Genomic DNA, 17,616 nt, shown 5'->3' on the forward strand with positions numbered 1-17,616 from the left:
GAGTCTGCAAGGGAGGCTACAAAAATTGATGCGTTTGTGGATGTCATCCATATACTGTAAATGCAGAACTGTTTGCGGTGGTTTTACTTTCGCTGTGAACTTTTAAGCGCGGGCCTTAAGCCTTAGGTGACCGCGAAACGTTTTGTCCACCTATGACTGTGGCACTACTATTGTTTCAAACGCGAACTTGAAAGCGCCGCGAACACGCCAGTTTCTCCTACTGCGAAATAAAAACCACGCAAACTTAAATCCATTTACAGTATTCAAATCAACATTTAACTTAGAAATAATTGGTAACATCTGTAAGATACATACAGCTCATTTTGATCCCAATCGGTTTGACAACAACTGATGTCGATTCTACAGTACGGGAAAAGGGTTAGTGAACAGTTAGTGAATTTTCCCCTGTCTGATGTCTATCATACACTATACACGTAGATAGAAGGGGGACTAGGGTATTACAGTTTGTCCCAATAATGCATGCATTCCTACGGGGAAGTTGACAGACATTATGTGTTATTATCTCAGGAATCAAATATTCTGACCGAGAAAACTTACCCTCATCTAACAGAATTACGAGAACTTCTATACGGCTTTTCTCCGGGGAAACACCCCCCGAGCCAGAGCTCTTGAGTCATTCCATTTGACCGCTCGCAACCATTCCACTATCCCCCGGCGAGGGGTCCAGAAGACAAAAAGATGGAGGAAGGTAGTTTTTTGACAACAAATTATACAAGTATGAAGTCTGAATTGTCATAGCCTCCCCAGGATTGCCACTATTTTAACTTAGAAAAAAAACCCACCAAGAAAGGCTTTCAATGTTTTAATGCCTCTTTAATTCTGAGCTGGGGTCCAGGCGCCCGCGCTAACACTGTAATTCACTTTATCTTCACGGTAGTAAAATTTCACGGCGTAAGAAAAATGTGATTCACGGAACGGATGTGTGACGGAATCATAAGAAATAACAACAAATTTATCACTGTGATGATAAGTTCACGGTACAGAGGTGGCCGTGAAAACAGCTGTGAACATAAAGTTATAGTGAAAGAAACAACAATTACAGTACCCTTGTCCCCACGGGAACCAGACCGAATATCCTCTTGAACAAATTGTACACAAACGACGTCAGAAAAAAGTGCAAGACATATTCAATGCTTACTGTAGTGATTTTGTATTCGTTTTCAAACTAATAACATGATTCCCAGATTGCGATATAATTGTCCAGTAAGTACCAGGGTAATGTTTATTTTCTGCCATTTATTTGATGGTATACTGCATGACAGCTGACGCCAGCGGCGGAGGGATATGTACAAACTTTCAAGTCGTACTACAAGCACGTGTTGTTCGTACTCAACCTTAGACCCATAGGAGACGACACGGCGAGAGGTGGGCACTGCTATTTTAGTAATAGTAGCTGATGTAATTTTCACTTCATGTATAATGAATCTTTAACATGTTATGGTTTGCAGTCTTATGCAGATGTCGACAGATTGTTGTGAAGGTAGGCGATCAGTTGAGCCACGCCGTGTTGTATACTATAGTAACCAGTTTGAGCCGTGATGGTCTTGATGTTGTTTGTCCCGGGCATCTATTCTGATTGAAGCCAACGTCATGTACGACGCTGACGCTATTTTAACTGCTTGAGATATAGAAGAATATGTGAGGCTGGCTGTGAAGGCATTCAGGTCTTGTTTTAACGCATTGGCGGTCGGAAACTGTAGAATTGACTTGAAAATATTTGACTGTCGTGTTTAAAGTGATCATACAGCCGGACACTAGTGTTTTGCAATTATTATTTTATTTTACCTTTGCCAACCTGCGATGGTTAGGTAGTTTGTGTAAGGTTTGCATGCCTCATGTCTATTAGACGTGTTTTCAACGGCCGGCATATAGAAAAGGCCTGGGTGACACAGACAGTCGAAATCGTTCCCCCGTGAACACCCCTTTGTGTTCGTTCGCCAGAAGAGGAAGTCGTAAAAGGGGGGGGGGGTCAAAATCTTCTGGGCTTTGGGTGGTCCTGACGCGGCCAAAGACAGTAGACTCGTTATACAGCCATTTTTTTGTTTATCTCGAGTTGAATGCATCCCAATGTTTGCCTTGACGTTTTTATGCAGTTGGAGGCATAATTTCTTCCAGTCTTGCCTTCACGACTGTCGAGCAACACTTGTGAGATTTCCTTGGCAAAGGCAAGATAATTTTCTAAATATTACGATATTAATATTCCGTCTGTATTTGTGTCTTCTCTACAGCAACTCCTGAGATGAACATCTCACAACGTAGATAAGCTGTGACGACCATCAAATTGTCGAACATCGACGATATCAAATCTACTATGGTGGTTTTGTTATGGTTCATTCATGATTGTCGTCGTTAGTATATTAGCATAGTGACTATATGCCTGTGCTTAGCCCGTGATGGAGCATGACTGTACGATAAAGGTTATCATCATTATTAAACGGGTGATGTACATCTGATCCTGAGGAAAGTCAAGGTTTTTAGTGATTTACATGTATATATAAATCTGCCTCGCTTTGGATGGATACAAACTTCTGCCACATTTGTCAGCGTCTACTCGTCTGTTTTATTTAACTTTTCGTGGTGAGTCCGCTTGGTTTAGGGAAACTCGGAGATAGGGTTGTGATCTGTATGGACTTGTTTGAGTATTTTAATCAGCTAGGGTGGTCAGGTTTACATGATATCTTGCGATCCCTGCACAGGCCGACCACACTGACCTAAAGAGCGATGACGACGAGCCGTACCTGTCTGCACCCGTGTCAATGTCACCCAGGACGGCCGGCATGATCCCGCTGCACCCCACACAGAGACATCTATCGCAGCAGGGGAAGTCAGCAGAGACCTTCCACTGTGGAAGTTGATGAGACGAGCTTCATCGCTGGTAGGAGCGGAAGTAGACGTCCATGCGCCTTGTAACGATGGGACTATTAAAGGGGAACCACAGTGACACAACACCCGGGACACCGTCGGCGGCGGATAGGAGGACGGCAACAGTAACAGAGCCACGACTTGCAGCAAATGGACTACTCTGTTACGACCAGAGAAAACCTGCCGCCAGTTAAAGAGTTCACGGACTGACTTAATTAAACGAACATGTATTGTCTATTTCATTGTGTATTTAAGTATGTATATTGTACATGTAGTAGTTGATGTTACATGTATATCGACGTATCGTGCATAGGCAATAAAGTAACCTCGCCTATGACGGTTCAAATCAAACCCGCGGAGTGGAGGTACACATGGTGAAAACTGCTTAAGAATATGTTGTACAGTTGTTGTGTATGCAAACCATGGCAAGATTGAGCTCTCTCGGTAACTTGCAAGAAGATACAAGGCACAGGCTAGCGGTGGATGAACAAAACTGATATTGAAAACCCCCACGAATATTGTGAACAATCAGTGTGTATGCAAGCTGTGATACGATTGCACGCTCTCACCAACTTGCAAGAAGATACCAGTGTAACACCTGATGAAACTTGGAACACTAACGTAATTACTAACACTGTACTTAGATATTATTGTGCCATGATTCCCCAAAAGATGTTTTCCTTTGTGCTATTCTTAACTGAAGTCGACTACAAAGTCAGTCGCAGAAAGATGAAGTAACAAATGTTCTGTGGAGTTAGCAGACAATTGTCAAGAGGACTGTCTGAGAAGACAGAATATAAAAACATCATGTCTTTTTACGGCAAGTGAGTTCAGTCCATGAAGGAGTAGAGAACCACAGTTGAGGCTGGTTTTAGCATAGCCAGTTTCATGACATAGCCATCGTCATGAAACAGTACTTTTAAGACAGTCCGTCTTAAAAGTTCCCCGTGCCCAGTGTACGGAAAGCCTTGTCTCTGTGTCGTTTCTTTATCCTTCAGTCTTCAAAGCTCAGAGAACTCGGATTTATCCGTTGTTTACATGTCAAGCATATTATTTCTTTCATTTAAAGAAGCAAAGCTTCTAAGAAGAAACAAATCAATCAAAACCAGTGACATATTGGTCTTTTGGGCAAAAATCCTGACACTGAGAAACAGCTGTGACATATGGGTCTATATTCTTGCGACATCCAGAACGTTTATTTCAAACATCGATAAACAGCTGCAAAAGTGAATACAAACTAGCGCCTTTTCTATGCCCTAATCAATTAATAGAATTCGACCCCGCTATAAAAAGGCCGTACCTGCAAGGCGTTACCAAAAAGTAATTCCCTAGGGAATGCATTCGCGGAAATCCTAGAATATTTGGCAACCCGAAAGCAGTACTATACAATAGGCGACGCCTCAGGCAACTTTAATGTCAGAATCTCACGCCAGAGGTGAAGAGAAACTCGTTGCAACCAAGTACCGTGGAAGCATCCTCATTAGACAGCTTTAAACAATGCATGCAGATAAATATGCGAAGGGTGGCGTGACAGGTCGTTCGGCGTAATATAACCAGTTGCTGCTGCGCCGCGTGCCTGCGAAGCTGGTGTGTTACGCCGAATGGCGGTTATACCGGCTATATAAAATTTAGATACAGATACAGATACAGAGGATAGGCGGAGCTGTGAGCAGGCTTCAGCATAGCTAGTTTAGCTATTATCCATGGATGATTCGCACTGCACTGCTCTATGCTGGGTTCTCTCAACCAAACCGGTGCAGCATATTCCATGATCGGGCGCACGTAGGTGGTGTATACAATGATAAGGGCTTCAATGACGACGTTCAGTGTTTCAATTTTCTCAGAAAAAAACAAGCGCTGGCTGGATTTGACACAAATGTAGTCCATGTCGGCATTCCATGTTAGGTTGGATTGCAACAAAACACCAAGGATTCAACATGTTGGAGTTCGTTGTTGTTGATTTTGATCTAGTTGTGTACATCTCTGCCTAAGCCACCTGCTAAAATGATAGAAATTCGTCTTGCCTATCTTCAGTTATCCTCTTTGAAATATTTTGACAAAAACGCCCTTGTATTTCCAAAATCAAATGTTAGGGGGCCCAAAGCTCTTCCATGTTGTCCTGACGTCAAATCCGCCACCCAAATGCCAAGACCACAGCATGTCCAGGTCAAGAGATACATTGAAAAAACTGCTGTGCTATAATTTTCTATCATTTTTTCAATATCCTCCTATATTTCGTACATATTTGTCCAAGATACCTACAGACCAATAATCATGAAAATCTGTTCTTTCCTTCTTGAGTTTTTGACAAAAACGCCTATGCAATTCCTGCCTGGGGGGGGGGGCTTATATGGCTTCTTCATGAGTACGAGAGCTAACGTTTGCCAAGAAATCGTGACCACAACATGTCCAGAAACAGAGAAATGAAATCCAAAAGTAGGGAAGCCGCTAGAGGGCCAAACATCCAATCATTACTAGTTTTGTCACACACTACCATCACACTAAATATGAAAACAGACTTACACACAAACGCTACTGAAAATATAACCTGGAGGTAATGAACAGATTTAGTCCATAAAGTTTAAGACTTTGTCACGTCTTTCAAGATTGAAGTCGCAAGGGAGGTACAAAGACAATATTGTAGGGAAGTAATTTACAAGCTAACAGATATACACACCTTAACCGACCACTCTTCAAAACCGTCGTGGTGTCTTCGTTTCAAAGGGTTTACAAAAATAAAAATTTAGCAGTCCTATCAGTGCTCTAAGGCCATCACTTAAACAAACTCGTACAATTATTACGTTCGCCGAGAAGGTTATGTTTTGGGTAGCGTTTGTATGTGTGTTTTCGTCTGTGTGTAAATGACCAGCATAACTCAAGAAGGCTTGGATGGATTGTCTTGATATTTGGTATGTGTTGATGAGACCTGAAATTGATTTCATTTTTGGGTCCCCTGGCGGCTTGTTACGGTACTGCAGCGGAACTTCCTGTTTTGATATCTCGTGTTCTGGACAGGCCATGGTCCTGATTTTTTAGTGGTAACAGATAGCTCTTTTGACAGGGAGTAAGTGGTATAGGTTTGGCCCCCTAGCGGCCTTTTTGGAACTACAGGAGCAGGTTTTGCTTCAGACCTTGAAAGGGAATAACTAAAAAAGGGATTGTTGGGTTGTCATGATTTTTGGTAGGTAGATAGCTTGAGGGATGATTTACAAAATTAGATACTTACCACGCAAATCAGTATCTAATTTGCTTAATTAATAAGGAAAGTTTATACATCCGGCGTATTTCATGATAGGACTCTCAAACATGTTAACGTTACATATGTAAAAGGAAGAGAGAAATATTAATAGATATCAACTATGCAATATCAATAAGAAAATACTATAACTCAAGATGGGGTTGACGAATCATTATGAGTTTTGGTTAGTAGATAGCTTAAGTGATGCTTTGTATGATCAGATTCTAATTTGCATAATTATTGAAGCAATTTCAAAAACCCGCTGTGTTCCATGATATGACTATTCAAATATATGACATTGGTAACTGAAGAAGGGAGGTATGTTGATAGATAGGAAATGCAAATGAAGACCTAATTTTCACAATTAATGAGAAACTACTATACTTCCATACTGGTAAATGACGGCAATTTCATACTTATGGCATTTGAAAGTTATGTGAATGTGAACACCGTTGAATTATGATATGCTAATAAGGACCTAATTTGCATAATTGATTATAAATGTTAGCATAACCTTTGCTAAGCTCATACTTTGGACAACTTCTGTTATTTGGATGGAGAAGATGATCAACTGGTATGATTTGTAATCGATGAGAAACACTCATGATACGTCAGTCATAAAGGTAAAAATCATTTGGCGAAGGTATGGAGTGGAGGTCGTGGAGTTCGTGGAGTTCCAGTTCTCTTTTTCATTTTATTTGAGCATACTTTAAAGGGCCAAAGAAGTAATTGAACAATAAACTCATGCATTCTACAGATACGATATGTATAACAGAGAAAAGCGATTCGGCAGTATTGTCAAAGCTATCATTTGCAATTAAAATGTTACTTTACATTTTCTCTTGAGTTGTAAAGGGTATTTTTTTGTTTACAAGATACAATATACAGTAAAAACGTTTCGGTCCTTGAGAGCAACTTTTGCATATTTTGTTTGTCATCAATAAGTTGTCTATAAACATGTTGTTTTTGTTTGTTTTGTTTTGTTTTGTTTACGTTGAGTCAAAGTGATGTGACTACGTACACACTTCCCCTTTAACGTGTTCGAGGGACCGCATCCCAATTCTGCATTCCTTTCGAAAGACGAGTGCAGCCCCAACCGAGATGCCCTTCCCATGATTGAACCGGGGTCTCTACTTACCAACTAACTGGATTAGCTCAACAATGACCGAGGCTGCTACCATGCAGACCTATATGTACAGGAACATCCCATGTCTAAAGCAGCCAAGAGACAGTTGAAGGACAGTGAACGCTAACATGACATTGCCACAATCAGAATCCCTTAACTCGTACATCATTTTGAAGCGCAGAAAACGATCGTCTTAATCATTAACACTTCGGAACGCTGATATTGCCCAATCAGAGGGAAGGGTCATAATACAGATTACAATTCTCATAAGTTTTACGACAAGTTCTGAAACTTCCACAGTCACACCACATGTTACCTAGAGTCTGAAAATGTTAGTTCATATCACGCATATGACGTTATTCGACGGAATCATATTTATTTACATCGTCTTTAAGTATGCATAAACAGCACCGTTACCACCTGTTTTCATTCATTACGGTACCTGTATATATGACACGTGTCAGCTGTTTTCGTATTGTTATTGCGTTTACTTGCGATCATCACTATATGATTTGTTTATCTGGTGATGGATAGGTATTAACAGGTCTTTTAATATGTGCTCTTGTTCCAAGGACGTTTGCGTACCGAATGATATCAACAATTCCAGTGGGACTAACTAACAGACAGAATCACTTGCGTACAGAAGTCAGCTATGAACTTAAACATCTGTGTGTCTTGTACCGGGGATGATACGTGTACCGCACTAACCAGTCCGTGACGTCAGTGCTAAAATGTGATGTTTACTTACAAACATACCAGGGGTCAGGCAGCCACATCCATTGCCTATGGTCACGACAAATTCCTCACGAGATTTGTCTGGAATCCAGACATGGTTTTCTTTTCATTTCATATCAAGAAACAAATATTAGTGCCTACCTCTTCTCATTGGGATACGCTCAGACTATAACCAAGGCTCCGCCAACCAAGGAACCATTGACTATTTTCTTCACGCCGTTAGAGCATATTACATGATTTTTAATATTCGTCTCTCTCGGTAATCTACGCTATCAGCACGGCTAGATTTTGCTAAATATTCTTCTTTAAAAGGAAGGCTCAGATACATTTCAAACCTCGGTAAGTCTTTCAGGGTCCGATATACTGTCCATATACATGACGCAAATACTTGACGAAAAAGGCGTGGCCCGGATGGGTGAAAATGGAATCTTCTTTACAAATCTTCAGAAAGACAACATTCGACGTACCTTGGTCAAAGTCCTTTGGTGTAGCATCCAATACAACCGAATATAAGAACGCCCAAATGAATTCTTACGCCCGCCAGCAGTGACTCTATTCTAGATGTTACATTGAACTGCTGAAATCAAATATTGAATGAGCCCGTTTCCGTCCATTGGCAAACAGCTAGGACAAGTCACAGCCCCCGTTTCTGTACAGACAACAAACAGTCTGATTGGACACCATAGGAACATATGTCTGTTACTACGAGAGGGGAATATCCAACCACTGGGGATGTCTTAGACAAGAGGAAATGGTCTAAATGACTTACCTTGTGGCTATTGTGGTGTCGAATGCTTTGATTATACCAAGGACGGTTGGCTTATAAAGGGAAGCGAACGTGGTTTGTTTATCACGCCTCACTAGACATTATCGACTTCCTCTCTCGGTTACCTCCACAAGTACAACGTATAGATGGCAATTAGTAAAATTGACAATTCAAGAAGGAGTGATCGGAAGTGAAAGCAACCATATGTCATGTTTTTGATAACCAACATCCGGGCCGTTAGGTACCGAGAGAGAGACCATGCCACAGGAAGTAATCATAGTTTCACAGATGCCTATGTGTAGAAAAGGTGAAAAACAAAAGGGCGCCCGGAAGTTGTTTCTTTAATAGTGCTAGAATCAACCACTGAGTTCCTTCAGACATGAGTGAGACACTGTTCAACAGCCTAAATGGCACCTACCTTCTAAAATATTGCCAGCTGTTCAATACATTACGTTCGTTCACGTAAAACGGATTTTTATCTTCGCCGGGTACTTGTACTCGGAGAAGATTATGTTTTCGGTTGAAAAATCTGTTGGGTGGGTCTGAATGTATGTCAGGAGCATAACTCAAGAAAACTTCAATGAATCTTTATGATTTTTGATAGGTGTGCAGTGGTTGTGTAAAGGAAGGTCAAGTTCGAAAATGGTTTACCTTGCGTTTTTCAATAGCACTGCAGCGGACAATTTTTTTGTGTTTGTATGTAGGCAAAAAAAGTGACGGAAACGTTGATGGATCTTCATGATTTTTTGCAGGTGTGTAGATGTTGTAGAAACGGAGGTCAAGTTCAAAAATGGTTCCCCTGGTATTTTCCGTCGGTACTGCAGCGGGCTTTGTGTGGATGTGTATTTGTATGTCGCCAGCATAACTCGAGAAGCTGTTGATGGATCCTTATGATATTCAGTGTATGGGTAGGATTTACAGAAAGGAAGGTCAAGTTCGATAATGGGCCTTCTAGGGGGTACCAAAGGTACTGCAGCAGAGCTTCAAAATTTAGGGGCATATTTTCTGAAAGTGCTATGGTCATGATTTTTGTGTGGTAGATAGTTCATGCCACAGAAAGTAAGTTCTGTAAATTTTGGCCCCCTAACGGCTTGTTAAGAACTGCAGTGGGTGTTTTTGTTTTGACATTCGGACATGAATAACTTGAGAAGGGGTCGACAGATCGTCGTGATGTTTGGTATGTAGAGAGCTCGGATGGTGCTTTACATTATTAATGACTAATTATGCAAATAAGCAGCTAATTTGCATAATTAGTAAGCAAAGTTTGTTAACCCACTGCCTTTCAATGGGACATGGGACAGTGTCAGGTCATGTAAACAGATAGCCTTGCATAAACGTACATGTAGGTCAAATAAATAAACTATTCTCCAAGCAGAGGTGTGAGTCCCGCTGGTTTTTGACGCGTTCAGTTTAAGCATTTTAGTTCAACACGGTTGGCGACATACCGAAATAGGGACAAAATAGAAAGCCTGACTAAAAACACCTAAAAACGTGCCAGATTTATTCTATTCATATGTATTGACTATACTATTTCATCATCACTTTCAACTTTCAACACTGCCATATCGAACCTTTGTGGCCCATATAATATCAACATACTCACATTTTTTCATGACCAGTTATAACATATATCATCACACTCTACACATATACTAGTCCTGTACCACCAAATGATTTTTAACCCTATCTAGACTGGACTCATTCGCCCAATCATAACGTCCAATCATAATGGTATGGTGCATGATTAAATTTACAGGGGGTGATAAGCACGTAAATATTAATCACTTTCCATAATAAGCCTTGATTATTTGGCGAAGATAATGTGTTCGTGGAACTCTAGTTTCGATATGAGTTAATTGAAACCAATCTGGCAGAACAATAAACCATCCTTTTTTCTGTTATTCTGTCAATATCATGGATTACCTTTGTACTAATGCTATATATAGTGTATTTTCTCTCTAGTCGTGCTGATACCGTAATATTGTAATTTGAAACTACTGTCCGCCGCACGCAGAATCATGAGAATGACGGTGCTCTCGGACAGGTGCTAACGTTTTTTTAGGGAGAGAAGATTCGTCATTGATATCTTGCCGCTAAATAGCTTTTATATAGCAGCTATTGTTCCCATCTTGGCCTGAAGTGAGTTCTAAGGTCATATAAATGTGTCCAAGCAAAAAACACACAACGACAAAACGGCCGTACCGCACACATCAAGCCTTCGGTTAAGCCCCTGTCACACTTGTGCGTATATCATGTCCGTGTGAGTTGCGTATTAACATATTTGTCATACGCAGGCGTACGCACAGTACTCACCTAATGCGTATCTCGATCGTTTTGTGAAAGTTTTAGTTACGCAGGCATACGCAATGTATGGCAAGCAGTACGCCTGAAACTTTTGGAACTACCCAAAACCTTCGTGCGAACGCTGTTACGCAGCTCAGACGTTATAGATACGCAGTGCATCCGTCCGACATCGGTCGAGTGCGGTAGGAGCGCGCTATGTGTTCGCCCTTCATACGCGGCAATACGCTTCCCTTGCGGCACGAGCTCTGAGCAGCGCACACAGAGTGTACTTGCAGCGCAGATACAACGCACGATAAACGAACGTATAGCGAATAAGAATATATGTCACGAATTTGTGCCGTTCGTCTTGCGACCGGGCAGCGCATTGTACGTATTAGTGACGTTTGGCAAACGCACAGATAGCGTACGGATAGAGTATAAATAGCATACTCGACGAACATCCGGGGTACATTCCAGGCTTGGTATTCAATTGGCCGGGTCGGGTATTTGATTGAGTTAACAAATACAACCTTGATAGTATACATAACTTTTAGAAATAATGATAATAATAATAGTATCTATTGTATATTCCTGCCCGGATGGGCTAAATGCACAGATGACCACACGTGGTCTAGATAATGTAAAAGGTAAAACATGAAATGATAGAATGCTACGTTCGAACAGTAAAGAGTAAAAACATTGTGTACGTCTGGAATACGCTCAGCATACGCACCTGATACGCAGCTATTCGCTGCAAGTATAAAAGTATTGCGCACCTCATATGCAAGTCATACGTGTCTCCTACGCAACGGATGCACTGAATTCGTTATTCACACGCTATGTGTTCGTCACGCATAACTTAAGAAATTGGATATTTTGAACGTACAACTGCGTATTGTCAAAATTCAATACGGAACTTACACGGAATTGCTTATACGCACAAGTGTGACAGGGGCTTTACAACCCATTTGTTGAGTCGGTAACGTCACTCAAAGTCGATCCCAGCGTCATGGCAACGTGTAAATTATTCATCCAAACGTTAGCAGGATGCCGTAAGGCCCCCTCTCACTGGGCTCCGGCACTGCGGCGGCACTGCCGCGGCAGCTCATGACGGCACCGTCGCGAAGTTTTCATTTGCACTCTCACTGACGTGCGGCGCATTTGCGTTTGAAGCCCAGATGAGCAAGTTATGGAATGAACTTTATTGTTCGACAATCGTATATGGTACAATATATGGCACTGAATCAACAATACTGCAAGGCTAACCTATCCTACAATTATAAGTAGACGTACAAAACATTATCGATAACAGTGTATGAATTACAATAAAGCCATGTATGGATTATTTTTCCCTCGCTTTTAGGATGAAGGATAATGAAATTGACCTATGTAGGTGGTACAGGAGTTGGACATGACAACAATACATCGTTCTGTGTACCAGATATGGTGAAGTTAGTCTTAGTAGTAATACTTTGCAGCACATCTCTCTCTTTGCCATAAGTGGGACAGACCATGGCCATCACAAATTGCAGTTTATCTTCAATATTTTCGTTACATGTGGGACACAATCTGTGGGTGCCTGGTGTGTTGTGGTGTTTCAACTTCTAGATAACGTGCGCTGATTCTCAGTGTAGTTACTTCTTACAAACGGTTTATTATGAATTGATGTGATAAAGTCTTCCCTACCAAAGTGATTTTTGATTTTATAAAATGTGTGGAGTTTACTGATATTTCTAAGTGGTTCCCTCCAGCCAAGGAGAAAACGTGAGTTTCACACTTTCTTTAAATGTATATCCAAAACGGTTGGTATTGACAGTCATTTTCTTCTTCGAATGATGTCGTATGTTTTTTTTTAATAATCCTGTTAGTAGGTAAATTATCTAATCTTAGCGAGAGTATCTGATCAACTGTGTTTGACTATCAGCGATAAATAGGAATTCCTCCAAGTCACACCTTACGGCGAAACATTGAATAGAATTTGCGATACAGTGCCTGACTGGTATATCAAGTTCAATTTATCACTGTACTGTATTTCTTGAATGGCACAAGAGCGGGGCGAGTGCAGGTAGACGAGTGGTCTGATTCCTTCCCTGGGCGACTAGTCTACCAACTTCCGTACTGGAATAAATGTACAATGATCTACTTTTCAGTGGGATAAAGCAATATCCCAATGAAAATATCAGAAGTTCTACAGCTACAGTCATCAACCTCACTACAATGTAGTAAATAGGTTCAACCAAACTCTTAATCAGATCAATAGCCGTAGCCGATTGTATTTTGATGGTAGTGATTTCAATTAATCAGAAATCGCAGTGCTAGCTGTTAATGGATCAAAATACAATGCAAAATCAATAGAAAAATGCATCAAAAACTGATTTCAAATGATAAAAGGATTTTCACTATGACACTTGGTGCAACAAAGGTAATATGTTATAGAATATACGTATAACCTTGAAACTGACAAATCACTTTTTATACAATAGCGCGCGCGGTGAGCTCCCGGCAAGCTCCCGGTGAGCGCGCGGCACTTTGCCACTTGCGTTTTTTTTTCAAAATTTGAAAAAAATCGCCATTTCAACCGGCACGCCGGCGGTGTGGACCGGCACTGGTACGGCACTGGGACGTCACTAGGACGGTACGCCGAGGTCTGTGCACGGCACTGCGGCGGTAGCCATGTCCACGCTACCGCACGCTACCGCCACAGTACCGCAGCCCAATGAGAGGGGGCCTTTAGCCACACAGCAAACATCATAATTACTTCACGGAGGACTGTGTCCTGCGGACTCTTGTTGCCCACTTTTGAGCCTTCAGGAGAGCCTTCACTACATTACACCACTGAGAATCCATATCTAGAGTGATGTTTTTTATGTATATGTCTGTCAATATTCAGTGTTAACCTTTTGTATGTATATGCACATTTGTATATTCAGTCATGGGTCTACAGTACACTTGAAATTTCTTAAGGTCAGTCGGGCGGGAAAATGGGCGGAATGTTCGGGTGATTCATGATGAAAATTTGCAGTGATGAAAAGTTGCAGAACATCTATTGGAGGAGGGCGGGTGTAGCAGACTTCGAAAAGTGACTTGGTATTAAAATCATTACTTCACAGATTCACAGAGTAACGCTAGGTAGTTCCTTCGTTCGTTTTTCCATGAACTTTTCCCTTCACAATTGACTTTTCTCAGAACTCAAAATCAAACGACTGATGTATCTTGATGTTGCGCCTAATCGTTACAGAACTATTTTGCGCAACAACCGGGACTACAGTTCGGTACTCCAGTTGCTTTCCTCGGTTATCCAAGAACAATTCCCTCACTACTTGTTAATGATCTATACTTCCTTACTTCTGCTTGACCGTGACATTGCCCATCACCTTTGTCCTGCGCGAGGTAAGGAAACTGCGCTGTAGACATAAATGATTGATTGGTGAGATATTTCCGGTGAAGTTTATACCGCCCGCCGTCCGTGTTCAGATCAAGAACTTTGGTAGGTGTATATACTAGTAACGTTATACCGTAAAGTAGGGTTTTTATCTCCATGAAAAATGGAGATATAGTTTTGGGTGTGTCTGTCTGTCTGTCTGTCTGTTTGTTTGTCTGTTTGTGTTTCCGCACCACTCCAGTCAGCATAACTCAAGAGCCTCTATATTTGGTATGTGGGCGGGTGTGGTGAAGCCGAAATTCAAGGTCGATTTTGGGCCCCCTGGTATGTGACCTTGGTACTGCAGCAGAACTTCAATTTTTGTATCTTTTGACCTGGACATGCTGTGGTCTTGATTTTTGGGTGGCAGATAGCTTGTGATGTAATAAAGAAGTGGTGTAGGTTTGGGTCCCCTAGCAGCTTCCTCTGGAACTGCAGGGGCGTTTTTGTGAAAATCTTCTAAGGAGAATAACTGAACAAAGGAACAACAGATTTCCATGATATTTAGTATGCAGGTAGCTTAGATAGAGATATACACAATAAAGTGCAAATTATGCTAATTGGGACTTGATTTGCATAGCTAATGAGGAAAATCTATATTTGCAGTGTTTTTCATTATCAGACTCAAATACATGTTACATATGTAGTTTATGGAAAGTAGAGCATCAACAGATACCAATCATGCAAATAAATTCATAATATTCATAATTAATGCAAAAATACCATAATTCATCTAATTGGAAAATTATAGGACTGTCAATATTGCAACATGTGTAAGTTAGATAAAGGTGTTTATGACCAAGCATATATTATGCAAATGTATAAGTCATTTGCATGAATAGAATTGTTCATGGAGACATGAGGTCGTGGAACTCTTGTTTCTAGATTGTTTTGGACAAAACGTTTTAAAAATATTCGCAATATGTCTTCTACCAACATTAATGAGCTTTCAATCTAATGTTCGATACTCCAGCTGTAAAACTGTTTTCCACAGTCATAACAGTGAATGCCAAGGGCAGCGTTATTGCCAGGGCCTATTGAACATAGGTCAAGCTCAGCTCGATAGCTGCACACGCGCACGCGCTCTGCTAGCACGGGTATCACGTAACCGTATTTGAACAAATGTGGAATAGAAACAGATAACAAAATGACATCAACACTTGTAAGCCACAGCTTTTTTTTCTGAATGTACCCGATTACAATAAAGGCACTCAAATAAAGGCTATCAACCACAGGAGAGATTTGCAGGATATAATTTTTTAAAAGAGACTGACCGTCGGTGGAGGCCATGCCAAGTACAGTAGTACAATATAGACAGAATGCTATATCTAATGTTTCGGTGACATGGTGCATGTTGCCAAAATGACAGTGGAATGCAACATGGCTTTATTCAAATCAACAATTCTCATATCAAAGCTCTATTTGATTAGTCTGCTATTGTTGCAAAGCATCTCGAAGAGAAGAAACTAAAGAAAAATTCAGGTGTCTGGTTTAAAATCTGTGACTAAACCCTGTTACGAAACATCTTATCTTTTCGAGATGAAGTGATTAACCGTTGACTTACTTGGCCATGGCAGCTGGCATGGCCATAACGGGTTCACGACCTTTTGAATACGTATCATACGTGACAATCACACCCTATGTTTCCACCGGTTCTATTTATAGCAGAAACCTGCCGCCTGATGCCATAAATAGCAACAGCGTTCGATTTCTGGAGGTCGGGGATTTCACACTACCAGCTCAGTCGACCCTGCAGCAAGACAACGTGCTGGGAATACCAACCAGATAATGTTTCACCAAATTATGTGATAAAAGGCATCACTTTGTGAATTTCGTCTTGTCTTAAGAGGGTGTGGAATTCACTAAGGTAAAAACCTAAAACATGGAATTCATATTTGGATACGCCCTCCACACACACACACACACACATACACACACACACACACACACACACACACACACACACACACCCAAAGATTGACCTGGTACTTCAGCAATTATCCCACAGGAACACATAGATCTGCATTCAGGGGAACTACTTAAGTCCTGGATTGTAAATGGTTAATTCATTTGTTCACCAGTGATCAATGTTAACAAATGTTTGGTTGATCTTATATTCATAAAAATGTGATCCTTTATAAAATAATACCCTCTTCTGGGGTTGATTATAAAGCTGGAGTATGCAGCCACATTCTGGGACTCGAAGAAGTGCTAATATGCACGAATGATAGAAATATGGTAGAAAATAAGATTAAAGCAGTACAGAAATTAGCTACTAGGTGTATATCTTACATATATACCTAGTAGCTCATACTTTAGGTATACAAATGTACTACTAGTGTGACTAAGCTACAGGGCAAAGTGGGCTGCGTGGCCCATCCTGCAAGAGAGAAGGAAGCTGGCACGCCTAGTTATTCTTTATCAACTCATCAACAATCTGCCAGCAGTATCTCCTCGTGATTACCTGACAAGGAACACGAACACAACAAGAGGTCACCCCTACCGTTATACTACATTTACTTGCAGAACATTCATTCATAGAGCTAGCCTCCCACCCCCCCACCCCCAAAAAAAACACAGAATGGAACACTCTATCCAGTATTTGGGCCTCCCCAACCGCCAAAGGTGATAGTGCAGCCCTGTAATTCAATGCAAAAATTATGTTTGCGTTGTCTTTTGCTTTTAGACCAGCACCACCACCAACGGCCACACTGGACGTGATGCCCTAGCAACGGGTCCGTTGTCCACTCCTATATAAAAAAATTAGATGTTAGGCGTAATGTAGCCAATCAACGACCCGAATTGTATTTCAATACTTATATCAATTTCTTATAAGCAATTAACGAAACTCATTTTGACATCCCATTATAGTAATGGATGTTGCTAACGACTATAAGAGACGTACATTTGCTGGAATTCGACTTAACTGGTTGAAAACCAAGTTGAACATTTCACTTCATAAGGCTGAAATGAGGATCTCTTGATCGAAAGCGTATAAACCCAAGGCTTACCATCTTACAACTAGAGTACCCATACCTTCACCGAATGGTGTTAACTTGTATGAAAGATGTGTTTAAAAGGCGTGTTAGAGTCCATTCCAAGTCACCAAGAGGGTTGTTATTGTCATAATTTACAAATGCATGTTTTCATTCTATTGTAATCAT

The 17,616-nt window shown here is 41.0% G+C and overlaps 1 protein-coding gene and 1 long non-coding RNA gene across 2 annotated transcripts in view; one reads left to right on the forward strand and one right to left on the reverse strand.

Annotated features, from left to right (window-relative positions):
• Positions 1–17,616, reverse strand: part of LOC136427444 (regulator of G-protein signaling 20-like) — an 84,696-nt gene that overhangs the window by 40,943 nt on the left and 26,137 nt on the right. The window lies entirely within an intron of this gene.
• On the forward strand, positions 670–3,707 carry LOC136427443 (uncharacterized). Its single transcript, XR_010754430.1, has 2 exons — positions 670–1,386; positions 2,250–3,707. It is a non-coding gene; the product is annotated as an uncharacterized lncRNA (long non-coding RNA).

The sequence above is a fragment of the Branchiostoma lanceolatum genome, chromosome 2, assembly GCF_035083965.1.
Source record: "Branchiostoma lanceolatum isolate klBraLanc5 chromosome 2, klBraLanc5.hap2, whole genome shotgun sequence".
Lineage (NCBI taxonomy): Eukaryota > Metazoa > Chordata > Leptocardii > Amphioxiformes > Branchiostomatidae > Branchiostoma > Branchiostoma lanceolatum.